General features: G+C 30.3%; 1 protein-coding gene across 1 annotated transcript in view; it reads left to right on the forward strand.

The window, feature by feature from the left end:
* LOC129975061 (stearoyl-CoA desaturase-like) overlaps positions 1-15236 on the forward strand; it is a 98730-nt gene that overhangs the window by 31229 nt on the left and 52265 nt on the right. The window lies entirely within an intron of this gene.

Below are 15236 nucleotides of genomic sequence, written 5' to 3' on the forward strand. Positions count from 1 at the left end.
AGCCCGTTTTAAGAGAATATCAAACGTGTACGTGTACCTGATATAATCTAAAAAGAAGGGTGAGCAAAATGATCTTTCGCTAGTGCGACATGACATCATGGATGAGAAAACTCGAACTCAGGAATCATCCTCATCAAATAATTACATTTCAAAATTAGATGGTTCGCTCCAAAACACCCATTGTGTTGCTTCAAATAATTGCAATTGGTAAAATTAAACTAAACTTCTGGAAAAAAAACTATTCTGCTCCAAGAGAGGCAGTAGCAAAAGAGAAAACAACTGAAGTGTGCCGCCTTATCTTCAGATCTACTTGCATTTTTGAGTTATGTTCACGCACATTAGGTAGTCAAATAAAATCTCTTCATTCACCATAGTAATCGTAAATTTAAAAGAAAACCCTAAAATTTTGTATAAGAATCATGCAATAAAATTAATCTGTTTAGCCTTTTATGTTTTGAATTGTTGCATTCAAATTGGCAAAAATAGAGATATCGACAAGAGGTCAACCCATAACGCTGAAATAGTAAGAAGAGAGATTGCATCCCTACTCTATGGTAGGACAAGATAAAATGACTTGTGATTAGAATTTATATTCGATGTAACCGCATTCTCCATTCTCCATTATATTTCAATGGCAGATTATTTCTCGCTTACAACTGTTACATTTTAAAGCTTATTTAAGCCATGATTAACTCTTGCTGCGAAATAGGATGTAAAGAAAAATCTTCAAAAGATTGTTCTGTATCGTTTCACAGCCATGTACAATAAACCTATTCTATTTATATCCATTTTAAGTCAGTTTAAAATTTCGTAACTTGCATCAGTTAGTGATTCTGATGTTATAACTGAAGAATATTTCATAGTTTAGTTATTGTATTTTATTTAATTAACTTGTTATTAAGCTTCATTTAAACTGATAGATCTGCATTATATTATGCTACTTGATTTATTTTAATTTCAAATGTGTTGCACGTGCTTGGCGATATGGCGCCAAAAAAGTATGCTTACTCTAAGATTCACCACTAATCACGTGACTTATGTTGGATATGCTTATTTCGAGGAAAAACAAGCGACTAGTTCTCACCATTTATACTCAGCTCTATGAGTCATCCCATAGATAGGTTTTAGCAAAATTTCATGCATAAAGCAAAGCAATTTCAGTAAATAATTAGAAACTAGATTTCATATATCTAGGTTACGAAGTTGCAAACGAGGCAGAACTTTAGCAGATGAGTTTTGCTCATAATTTCATAGAAATCTAGAATTTTAAATGGTAAGATTGTGAAATTCCCTTTATCCAACATCACGTTTAAGAGTATTATACCAGGAATTTAGTATTTCCCCTTCTTGAATAATTTTCTTTATTATTACTATTATTATTATTATTATTACGCTTTGAGTCCTTCTTTATTAAAAGTAATTACTTCCTAAAAGCTTTTTGTTTACTATTTTTTTTATATAATTTCATTACCTATTCTACGGATATGCATTTATAATTCTCTTCTTTTTTATATTTTTTATTAGAATAATATCTTTTACAAGACCATTAATATAAATGGAATTTGTGACTTTTGGCTAACTCATAACCTTTCCAAATCTACTAGAATTAAAGTGAATTTTCGAAATTACAATAAAACAATATGTTAAAAAGGATATTTTCAGAAAAGAGTTTTGCTTTACTTCAAGATAAAGAAAAGTTACTTGCAAAGATAAAAGTAAGACAATCGAAAAGGTTACGGGGTTTGAGTTGTGCTTGTCAAAATGCGTTCATTTCTCGCAAAATATTCATCCTATAATTTTTGAAATTTACAAATGATTCATTCAAATTTCCCGAAATAATTTTAAAGTCAAAATTCAAAAATCGGCATTCTCATCCACTTTCAGGTACCAATTCCCATTTAAATATTTCATGCATGATTTTATTTTTGTCGTCTGTGCAGTGCAAATTGAAAATTGCAAAAACATACATTTTTATTCATTATGTCAAATAATACATATACATATTTCATGTATTTTTATTTTTTGCTTAAACACCGTTCTTACGCTATATTTTTATATTTGGATGAATTTATGTAAAGATAATAATTTTTCTGATCATATCCAAAACTGCATGCCTTGGAATATAATTAATATCCTTGGCATCATTTTAAGAGTAATATTCTCTACAAACATTGGTAGAAAAACTTTATAGAGCTATTGAATTCACTACAGAGAAAAATATTTTGAAATGAAATTTTCAGCCATAAAATTTAAGAAAGCCGAAAGGAAAATTCTATAAAAGGAATTCTATAAAAGGAATGAAAGCAAAAGGAATCTCGAAAGGAATTCTATAAAAGGAATGAAAGCAAAAGGAATCTCGAAAGGAATTCTATAAAAGGAATGAAAGCAAAAGGAATCTCGAAAGGAATTCTATAAAAGGAATGAAAGCAAAAGGAATCTCGAAAGGAATTCTATAAAAGGAACGAAAGCTTATGGTGATTTTCGTAAAATTTATTTCAGAAATGCCCAGTATTATTACCTTTACTATAAAATATTAACCAATGGGATCAAGGTGTGGAAGTCTTCTCCACATATACACCTACGACAGATTTTTCATACCCTTTTTGTGACGGATGATAACATACCACCAGAGAAATTTGGGACTAAAGTGTATGAATTTCTTTATAAAATAAAATGTATCTGATATACATTTATTGTATTTTAGTAATTGTTCTAGGTTGTTTTTTTTATCTCCTGAAATTATTTGTGCTGAATTATATTTGTAACAGAATTCAACACAATCAATAGCTCGAGGAGAACCATTGAATGGTTGCATCGGATGCTCCGACATTTAAAACAAATTCTAATCAAAATTACTTTTTTGACGCATTCTATTTATATCTTTCTCATAACGTTCATCTAGACTTCATCGTTAAATAATCTGGAGAAATTTAACAAAATACTTCCGATTTCCATTTTCGACTCTTTTTATCGTTTTAGTTTGCGCTGAATTAGCTGGGGGTTTTCAACGTCCTTTATTTCTTTCTCGTAAAATATATAATAACCTTATTAATGACATCTCGCAACATATAATCAATTGGAATTTTCAGAAGAATCTCATGAAAGTTCCTCTAGATAAACTATTTTCAAATCTTATTTATCATTTACTATCGCTAGCTTCTCCCCTATTTTAAAGCTAGTTTAAATTTATGATTTATGTTCCGTAAGACTGTCATGTGAATTTTGCCTAATTTCTACTTGCTTATGAATTTTCACTGAAAATGATACTATTTTGATAGTTCGATGCTACGAGTGATTATAATTGAAGATTAATTTTCCATTCGTGTCAAATGCACTTTTCTGAGTTATTTTCTATTATTTATTTCATCATCTTTGGCCACAGAGTTTTATAAATTCATTCAATGATAGTTGCTTTGATTCTCTTGTTTTTAGTAAAAATGTGAACAATAATTTCCTATAAGAGTCATCAGTTCTACTTGTTTATTAATTACTTTCCTTTATCCGTTTGATAATAGAGGTTTTGTTCTTTTATTATTTTCAGAAAATTATTTAGGAGACTTTTGATAGTTTTATACTCCAAGGAAATTGCTTAATAATATTTTGATATTGCCATACATATTTGTTACATGTATTTAATTATACATAGTAAATGCATATCTAACAAAATAGCTTGAAACATTTCATTTATATCATCTGTTATAACTTTAAAAAAATTATCCTATTAAAAATTTTTCTTCTAACTTTGTGAAATGTATAGAGTATGTAAGCCTCCAATGATTTTTTTCTCATATTTTTAGTCTTTATATTGTTTTCTGCGAACTACTTTAAAGATGGCATTTCTCTAAAACTTGCTTATGATATGTTTCGAAAATATATTGTTATGGAACTTCCACCATTAAATCAGTAAAGTCAACCTATTCTCTTTTAGTGGGTATATGATGTAACACAATCAACTGGCTCAGTAACAAATGACGACTTTTTTTAACACGAATACATAAGCAACAAATACACAGCCGAGACGTACACAAGCAAATACGTCGGCACATTTAGTACAAACATCAGTCCACAAGTAGTAATCGGTTGCTAATAAAATCAAAACATTCAAAGATGTCAGACAGAATTCAGCAGGAGGTGACTACACTCTACAGTCTCTCGAAACGCCTGCAATTCTCCACTGTCTCCTCGCTTTAGCTGTAACCAATTGCCGACTCAAAGCTACATGACTGTCTATTCCTCACACGACTTGATGCTGCTAATATAATAATATCTAAGATTCGGCACACAGCTCAATTCACCAATCGCTTGAGTTCCCCTCTACGCTTGCGCTTCCTTGGACTAATCCAACTATTCCGCCGTTGATTCGCTATGGGACACTAAATATCTCGATGACTCTACACACGACTATCTTCGGCTTGGATTATCAGCCTTTTATAGTTCCCGGAGCAGGGACAGAAGATTCTGGAACAATCAAGCATATCTCAGCTTCTACTGGCTCTATAGCCAAAATTCTTGAAGATTCTTTTATTATCTATTTTGTCGCCAAATGGTTGCCAAGTTTGTCGCCAAGCTCTGGGATTACTGATACGGCATTCGATCAACATGGAACCGAGCTGACCGAAAAATGGCATTTCCAGCGATTGAACCAGTCGTGCTGGGAAGCAACATTACAGATTTATAACAATATAAACAGGATATTCTACTGAAATTAATATGAAAAGAATTTCAATTATTTTGTTTTGAAAAGTCAGGGAAAAAAAGTAAAAAATCTAATCATAAAAAAAATGCAAATTATTTTCCTTTTCTTGTTTAGATAAATCTTAAGAAAGCTTAAAGATTTCAAGAGAAGACTCATCAACAATTTGTGTTTTGTTCATGATCTGACAGATTTCGGTATTGCAAAATTTGCAGTGATTGATTTTCATTCTTTAACAATTCTTGTCATATCAGTTGAAATTAAAAAAATCTTACAATGCTATTTGTACTTACATTATATTTCTTCAGGAAAAACATTAGCTACAGCCTGAAGAATTGACGAAAGAATGTGATAATGATGAAAGATGGATATTTTGATGATAGGAAAAATAACTAGAATAGGAATAGCCCAGACAAAAGCGAATTTTGCATATTGAGTATTCTTTGCTTTTGTCAGAGGAGATGTTTAGAAAGATTCTTACGTGGATAATTTTTAAATTACTATTCAAGTCAAACAATTTTATAAGGTTAGATCGATTATTATTACTTTTGACTCCGAGATATCATATGTTAGTCATCTTAAATACTTTAATTTTAATTATTACATGTAAAAAACGTTGAAAGTTACAATTTTTTTTTGTCGCGATTCTAAATTGATGTTGATTTTTGGACAGGCTGGCTTGGGTTTAGTCGGAAAAGAAAGGAAGTGTTCATAAGAAGGGTACTATTATCTGCTGAATTATTATTTCAAAATTTAAGTAAATTTATTAAGTAATGTTAAGTTAATTAATTAAGTTAAGTTATGGAAATCACAAGGAATTTATATAATAGTTTGAAATGTGTAAAAATCCATATTTGGCTTTGAAATTAAAACTTTTAGCTATATATATAGTTTGTTAAATCGCAATGACATGATAAATATATTTTGAATACACACACACACACACACACACACACACACACACACACACACACACACACACACACACACACACACACACACACACACACACACACACACACACACACACACACACACACACACACAGTGATTAAAAAAAGTTTCCGTATGGAAAACAAAATAAAAATAAACAAGCATAATTTCTATTCTTTGCTTTTTATCTTGTTATATTTTTATGGTTAATATCAGTCTTTAAAAGGGAGTTTCATAATAAATTTCTCTTTTTTGCAAAACACAGCAAGTCATTTTGCCATTTTTAAGATAAATGACGAAGTATCATGCAAAAAACGTTTCCGTACGTAATATGCAAATTCTTTCTGACTTGTTTTACAACTGACCCGCAGTAAATATTCGAGGTTTGTAGGTTTGTCAGATAGAAGAGCACAACATAGCAATAGTTATTTAGTCCCAGTTTGTAGCTGATCGTCTTAAAATGAAAGTTCTGAAAACTATTGGAGAGTAAGGGATTTGGTTTTGAAAAAGTGGATTATCTATGAAAAAAATCGTTGAAATCACTAACGAACCAAAATCTACGGTGCAGTATGTTATTGAAAGATACCGTTAGCTGTAAACATTTGAATATAGAGATCGATTCGGAAGACCTCCGAAGTTAAATCGCTTGCATAAAAGAAATATCATATGTAAGGTGTAAGATAATCCGACTGATTAGTGCATCTCAACTTGCCACTGATTTAATGGTTGATTACAACATTAAAGTCGCTCCTCAAATGGTGAGAAATGCCATTAAAAAAGGTTATAATGGATGTGCGGCCCATAAGAAGTCTGTTATAAGTCTCTGCAACAGAAAAAATCGTCTCAAGTTTGCGAAGAAGTATAGCGAAGAAGCAAGCCTCTATCTTTTTGGGAATCTGTCCTTTTTAGAGCTGATTCAAAATTTAATATCCATGGGTCAGATGGTCGAGTTATTGTCTGAAGAAAATCAAGCAGCATATGTTAATTAAGAATTTTGGTGGAACTGTGAAGTACGGTGATGGTGGGAACATGGTATGAGGGTGTATGAGTGCTGCTGGAGTCGGAAATTTATGTTTCATTGAAGGAAATTGGATAGGTACATGTATCTTGACATTCTAAAACAAAACGTTGTAACCAATGCAGAAAATTTTTTCTCTTGGAACTGACTTTACTTTTCAACAGGACAACGATCCTAAGCACACCTCCAAGATCTGGCAAGAGTAATGCCTCTACCCTGTTAAACAACAGCTTCATAATCCTCCTCAGTCTCCCGATTTAATCGCTATAGAACGTTTATGGGAAGAAATCAATCGTAAACTAAGAACATATGACACAAAGATCAAGGTTGAACTCAAAAGGGCCATTCAAGACATTTGGAGCAATACTTCTCCAGAAACAACAACAAAAACTTGTGCTTGTTATGCCACAATGTTTGAGAGAAGCGATAAAGGCCAAAGGAAGGCCTACAGGTCATTAAATGCAGGTTGGTCAGCATGAAAAAGATCTTTCATGTATTATGTAAATACCGTACGCAATTTTTTTATCCCTTATTTGTGGCATTTTTGGATTCTTTCAATTTACGTATTTAATTTTCTCCATAATTTTCCTTTTTAATATTCATAAATAATAAATAAAAATTTCAAATTTTCATTTTCATTTTCATAAAAAAAATATTTTGTGTCAAAAATTTAACTTTTATTAACAGTCATAGCTGCGTGCGGAAACTTTTTTACCCACTGTATGTAAACATCATTTTTTAAGCAGAGACCGAAGAGAAGGACACACTTTGAATTATGAAGTTCGCTTTTATTCCATCCCGGGAGGCATAATTTTTGTACAAGAAGCGCGGACAAAACACGTCCGTCCACAATCGCAACAGAAGGGGGGAGAAAATATTTTTCCCGACTTATTTATACTCTTAAATTTTCATAGGGATTTCTTTACAAGTGTCGATTTAGGTAAGGGAATTATAGGAATCTTTAAAAGAATGTCTTAGATCGACAAATTTTTATCCCTTCACTCGGAGTGTAGGAACTTGTCGATCTCAGCAATTTTACAGAGCTTCTGTTGCATTAATTAAATAAAAAAACTGGAATTGGATCAGAAAATAAGAGAACATTGTAGAATGAAGTTAATATGGGCTGAATTAAGATAAAACTTTGGAAATTAATTAGTATATATATTGTAATTATAGATAACGAGTCACCTGAGCGATGGCCTTTGAGGCTTGTTTTGTGAATATACTGTTCGAAATATTTAATGAAAATTTTTATTACTTCGAAGTATATATTTATATTGCATTTGACAATGGCAAAGAGGAAAAGTAAAGCTTTAATTAACATCAAATAATGCTATTTGTTAATTCTACTTTTAGACACACTGTTTGTGGCAACATCAATGAATAGTTTCCCGATTTGTTTACCTTTTTTGGGAAAGGGAAATTTTTTGTCTCTCGGCTAGCAATCGTTTGAATACCTAAGCAATACAAGTGTTAACTCTGCATTGTTTATTTAGAATAGTAATGGAATGTCCAATTACATCAAAGGAAGAAAAAATGCTAAGAAAAACTTAAGGTTTTAAAGTTTTTATATTAAATAAAAACTTTCTTAAAACCTTAGGTTATATATAGTTTTTTTTTAATTTCATATTTCAGTTCTTCATTCCTGCCGAAAAAGTTCTTATTAATATATATAAAAGGAAAAGCAATTAAGTTTTAGAAAAGATCACATGTCTCAGAAATCAAATCAATAATATAATTAAAAAAAGATTAAAATTTTAAAAATGATGGCAAATTACTAAAAAAAAGTTAAAATCTAGAAAAATTTACAAAATATGAATATTTATAGAGAACGGTATCTGATTTATGTTTCATAATTTAAAGAAAGAATACTTTAAATGCAGTAAATTCCCCTGACTCCATGTTTCTTTCCTCTATATGCATAACATTAATTATCTGACTTAGCAGGAAAAAAATACTATTCATAAATTTTATTCAGTTTGTAAATTTTAGAAGAAAAATAATTATTTTACAAGCATTTTCTTAAATAAATTGATACTGATTTACCTAAGTTTAAATTTACCTAATCAAAAATTAAATTTTAATTTTAGAATTTAGTGTGTATTAAAATATATTTAATGTATTTTATAGATAAGCTTCATGGTAGAAAATAATATAATTTGCTTTCTATGAAATCGGAATTTATTCAACACGTCTAAAGAAAATGATTAAAATACAGTTTCCTCGTGAAAAATATTGTTAAATTATCTGTACAAAATCATTTTCCTCAAAAATTACATTTAAACGTCCAGACAAAGGTTTTGATATCTTCATTGCAAAAGCAATGACGTGTGGAGGAAATTACTTTAACAAAGACCGTTTGTCTATGATAAGAAATAAAATAAAGAAATATGATCTTCAGAAGGAACTTTAGAATTTGAAAAATGTGAAATCATACTTATAAATAAATATAATAAATAATATATAAAATAAATAATAAGAAATAAATAATAAATATATAATAAATAATAAATAATATATAAATAAATAATAAATTGATTGATTGTTTTTTATGGCTCAAGGGCCAATAAATAAATAATAAATATATAAGATAAAATAATATATAATGAATAATAAGAAATATGATCTTCAAAAGGAACTTTCGAATTTGAAAAATGTGAAATCATAATTATAAAAGAAATAAAAAGACATTTAAAAAGAAATATTAATGCCAAACCAAATAATGATAACAACTGTCATATTTGTTAATGAATTATGCTACGAAAATTTAAGAAAGATATATTCGTCTAAACAATTCCTGGGCTTGATTCTCACAGAATTATTTTCACGGAAAATGTGCAGATTTTTTAATCTAAAAGTATTTTCCTGAGTAACACATGTTATTTGAGTCTCCTGAGTATATTTTTCATGCATTGATTCAATGCCTAAGAATGACTTTTCACAAATAATTTTGATCGCATTCCATCCAAAAGAATTTGTTTATTTTTCCAAATGTATTAATATCTATTTTTCCACTATTCTACCTCACTGATGGGTGAGACACTAAATCAGATGAGGACATTAAGTCAATTGCGATCGACCGGTAGACTGCCAAGACATTTTGAGGTGACCGTCTTTACTATGACCTAAGAAGCGCATACTAAAAAAAGAAAGAGGGAAGACGAAAAGAGGAGATGCTTACATTTAATAACTAAGTGAATGCGGATTATTTGCGGGCTTAGAAAGCGTGAAAACTTCGAATGACTCCTAATATCGTAGGAAAAAGGGAATAATTCGCAATAAAATACTCTAGAAGACATTTTATTTACGACAGGGTCTTAAACATTAAATTATGATGAAAAAATAGAAGATTTCTGTTCTTAAGATTTGATAATTAACTTTTTTACATAATAATAATTTTTTTCCTTATGTTAAAACACTTCTTTCTCATTGGTTATTCAATTTTTTGATGACATTTTAAAAGTAACAGTAGATAATCTCCATCTCATTTAATGGCATACAAAATATTGTTGGTTTCATTCCAGACAGCTTTTCTGTCATTTGAATCAGCCATATAAGCGATCAATACGCATTTTTGATTTAAAATAAAGTAGTACGGTTAGAAAGGACACGTGAAAAAAAAAACACAATCAAACGGGGGTTAAATCAAAGTCAAAGAATGGCAAAGAATTCCAGAAACGTGACCATCCTTCCGTGTCACATTTCTAAGGCAGGTAGAATGATCGGAAAGTGGTAGTCACGGGATATTGAAACGAACAATAGCTGCAGTTTAAATGCGGGCAATATTTTTTTGAAGCAACCTTCAGCATTAAATGTATCAGGGTTTAGATTTTTTTCCGGGGTCCCATTAGAGTAATTTAGCAAAAAATTATTTACTTTTTATCTACTCTGTTATTAATCCACTAAAATACAAAAAAATTCACAAACCTTATAAAAATGTAAAACAATGAAAAGAATCATTATATTGTGTGCTTATTTTTTATGACATTCTGCTGTTTCCTTTTAGAAGCATATTTGGCAATTGATGAAAATTATTCATTGTAATAGTAGCCGTAATTGAATAAATAAAGAATAAAAATTAGCCCTATCAGATTTGCGATTTTCTTTAATATTTTTACGAATTTATCAACCTAAAGTCAACCAGATTAAATAACAATATTATAACTGATTAATAATATATTAGTTATAATAATTACTAATAAATATAACTATTATAACTCAACCATTATAATTATTTTCTCTTAATCACATTATGATTTGAAATTTTACTTGAAATGATGTTTTTCAAATCCTTAATACAATTTAATCGTTCAAAAGAAATATATAAAAAAAAATGACAGACCGTCTTTCTGAACGCTTTATCTATTCAAATATTGTAATATATTATAATCTATGAGGCTTTAATAGCATTGTGTTTCTTGTTTTTGTTGTAGAAGATAGAAAACAAAATTTTAAACTTAATTTCTAACTGAAGTAATTATTGACATCTCTTTATTCTGAAGGTATATCCTGCTTATATAATTCAAACAATGCAAAGACTTTTCAAGGGCTGAATTCGATTCATTTTGAAATGAAATACGTGAATTTTTATTAGCATATTTATTGCCATTTATTTCCCTAAGGGAAATGTTAAAAATCATTTGAAACTTTACCTGTTGATTGAATATGCAACGATTTTTATTTGTTAAAAACAATAAGAATGTCAATTTTTTTCAAAATTACAATACATATAATTAAAATAATGTATTAAAATGTTTGCACTAAAAAAAACAGGAACTTTTGAAATGAAATATCTGGAATTTTAAAAAATATATTTAATTGCTATTAAATTGTGTCAAAGATAAATTAGCAGTTTCGTAACTTATAACTAGGGATTGCAATACCGGTATACCGGGATACCGAATACCGGTATTTTGAGCCATTTGTACAATTTTGTAATACCGGTATTCACAAGTTTAAATACCGGTTTTTCGGTATTTATTAAATTTTTTTAAAATTGTCTCCACTATATGTTCAGACATCGCGAACATAGCAAAATAGTATACGTTGTCGTTATGATGTCTCCCTAAGGGCGAAATTAATTAGCTAATTAATGGCTTAATTAATTGCTTAAATCTAAATGAACGAAACATGGATTATCCCTGTAAGAAAATATTGGATCCATAACGATAGATGGAGCAACAATTATGAAAAAAGTTGGAAAGTTGATTGATGCAAATCAGCAGTTGTGCTATGCACATGGAATTCAATTAGGAGTAATAGATGTATTATTCCAAAAAAATAAAGAACAGAAAAATCCAAATACTGTGGATATAGAAACTTCGGATTCCAACTTTGAAAAGAGTATGAGTGAGAGTGATATTGACAATGAAGATAATGACAATGTAATTGTTGAAGATATTGCTAATGAGGATGAAATATTAACCTATCAAGAATTGCTTCCTATAATTTATAAAGTTCGAAAAATTGTTAAGGTATTTAAACGTTCCCCTATAAAAAAAGGATATATTACTAAAATATATACTAACTGAAAATAAAACAGAATATATGTTAATATTTGATTCTGAAACACGTTGGAACAGTTTACTCCTAATGATGGAACGATTTTTGAAACTGAGAAATCCAATCCAAAAAGCAATAATCGACTTAAACCTGTAAATTAATTTTTCAGATAGTGAATTCGACCTAATATCCAGAATTATATCAGCTCTACTTCAATAAAACTGACTATTGAGTCATTATTTCGGAGAGATTCTAATTTATTAACAGCTAATGCAACAATAAATTTCATGTTGCAGTCACTGAAAGAACAGTGCACATCATTATCTCAAGAATTATGTATTACATTGAGAAATCGCACGGAAGAAAGGCATACCGAAATAAAAAATGTCTTATGGTATTTACATAATTATAATGATTTTAGAAATGAAAATGAAAAAGAAGAAAAGAAAATAACCCATTCAAATCTGATTAAGTTTAGAATAAATTTTCTTACAATTTTTTACCCACAAACCTATCCACATTCAGAAGAATTCGGTTGAGTTATCGAAGATTATGATGTCACTACTGTCGATAGTCAGCTAGTAATTTTTACACAAAATTACTTTTCAGGCTTAATGACAGTACCATTGATGCATTATGCTTTTTAAGATCACATTTCAAAAATTTGTAATAGTATCACAGACTGAATAGTGATATTTACACTTTTTTTCTGATTTAAATAAATAAGATGTTTCTTTACTTTTTTTTGTGATTATATACTGTTATAATTTATAAATTACAAATTATTTTTTGCCATATTTACACTCTCTAACGAAACTGGCAAATAAAACAAAGAAAAACCTGTGTTTTCTTTCTTTTTCCAAAATTTCTAATACCGGTATTAAAACCGGTATCCCGGTATTAAGATTTAAAAAATACCGAATACCGGTATTGGAATTTTGGTCCGGTATTGCAATCCCTACTTATAACTTTCAAAAATCCAAGATTTTTCTTTCTCGTTTGTTGGTATTTCGATAATTCTTTTTATTCAATTATATTTTTCGATAACTGTACAAACTGTTTTGCTTGCTCAAAATAAATAAAATTTTAACAGTACTCTCATTTTGCAGAAATTCTTTCATTTTAAAGATATTTAGTTTTTACATCATTTAAACAATTTAACAATGTTTGTAGAGTCTGAATATTATTCCACTAAAATAGAGAATTTCCTGCTTTTTATACTTGCTTTCTGTTTAAAGTAAATAACACTATAATAAAGATTTTGAACTTCTCACATAAAAGAAAAAGGATATTATATTCAAACTGAAAATTTTCTGTTTTTAAAAATGTGCTTGGTAGCCCTTAAATTGTATCTAATGGTATCAAGATATAATTTCTAAGAATTGAATTAGATATAAATAATTAATCGAGAATATAATTAGATATAGTAATAGAAAATATAATTAGGGAGATGTAATTAATTCCTTCAATTTCCATTTTCATTTCGATTAAATACCTTGTATTAATACCTTAAATACCTTGTATTTCGCAGAAATTGCAAGTTATTAATACGAATTTCATTTTGATAATGCAAACTTGAATGTACAATATCTTTTTATAAAAACTAATTTATTAGAAACTAAGAAATTCACACACACACCTGAATAAAAAAAAATTCAGTTCAGTATTTCAGACTAAAAAATTTTTCTACACCTCCAAACATATGTGAGAATAGATAAACTGAAACAAAATTGTACCAAACATCTGTAAGAATTGAAATAAATTGAAACAAAAATTAAGTAAATATGCGAATTTAAATTACAATCATGTCCATAAAATAAAGATAATTCAGAGTCACGCTGAAATCAAACTCTAAAATATATATATCACCCGTAAAAAGACTACACATATCTTCAAAAATCATATGCAAATTGTAGGAAGCCACCAAATGACATCGATAGTACGTCACAAGGACGAGAGTGTGAGAGAGTGATGTATAAGCAATACAGGCAAAGAAGTAAAATTGTACGCAAGCACTTTATAAGCCTTTCAGTGCAATAACCGCATAGTTATGACACAAAGGACGCATTTGGATGATTTTCTATGTGGTAGAATTATCGGCCGTCTGGAATGTGGGCGTAACCAGCTGGAAATATCTGAGGAACTTGGAATTGCCCAGAACATCATCTCCAGGCTTTGGCAACGATTCCAAGATGATGGTAATGTAAGTAGACGTTACAGCACAGATCGCCCTCGAGTTACAACGCCGAATGGGGACTGGTATTTGGCAGTTACTGCCAAAAGAAATAGATGGAGCACAGCATCAGACCTGTCTCGTCAGCTCTATTCAGCCAATGTTACGACAGTTTCAAGGCAGACCGTGTACAGACCCTTAGGGCAGATTGGTCTATATGCTCGTAGAGCTGCCAGATGTGTTCCACTTACTTCAACTTACTGTCGCCTGCGGTTATCCTGGAGTAGAGAGCATGCATTGTGGACACCGCAATAGTGGCCATGTGAGATGTTTTCCGACGAGTTCAGGTTTAACTTGCAGTCTGATTCTCGCCGGAATTTCATATGGAGAGCGGCCAGGTACCCGTTACCACCAAGAGAATATCATTGAACGACATCGCTAAGGTGGTACAGGATGGTTCGTTTTGGGAGGAATTATTCCGGGTTCCAGAACTGACCTGCATGTTCAAATTGGAACCATGCCAAGCCAAATTTATCGGGATGTCATTCTTGAACAACATACGTACGTTTGTTTCGGGGCGCAATGGGTGCAGAATATGTATTTATGGATGACAACGTCCGTTCTCACTGTGCAAACATCGTAAACGAATGCCTTCGGTCGGAGGATATCACCTGTATGGACTGACCAGCATTTTCACCGGACTTGAATCCAGTAGAGCACGTGTAGGACATGCTTGGCTGACGAGTTGCAGCCCGTCAACCACCTCCTATATGTCTACCAGAACTTCAGAGAGCATTGCTTGATGAGTAGTGTAATATTCCCAAAGATTAGATCGATAATTTGATAGCATGCCTAGGCGTTGTATGGACTGTATTGCATCGTCATGGAAACATACTATGTATTAACCGTCATACCAA

Source organism: Argiope bruennichi, chromosome 7 (assembly GCF_947563725.1).
Source record: "Argiope bruennichi chromosome 7, qqArgBrue1.1, whole genome shotgun sequence".
NCBI lineage: Eukaryota > Metazoa > Arthropoda > Arachnida > Araneae > Araneidae > Argiope > Argiope bruennichi.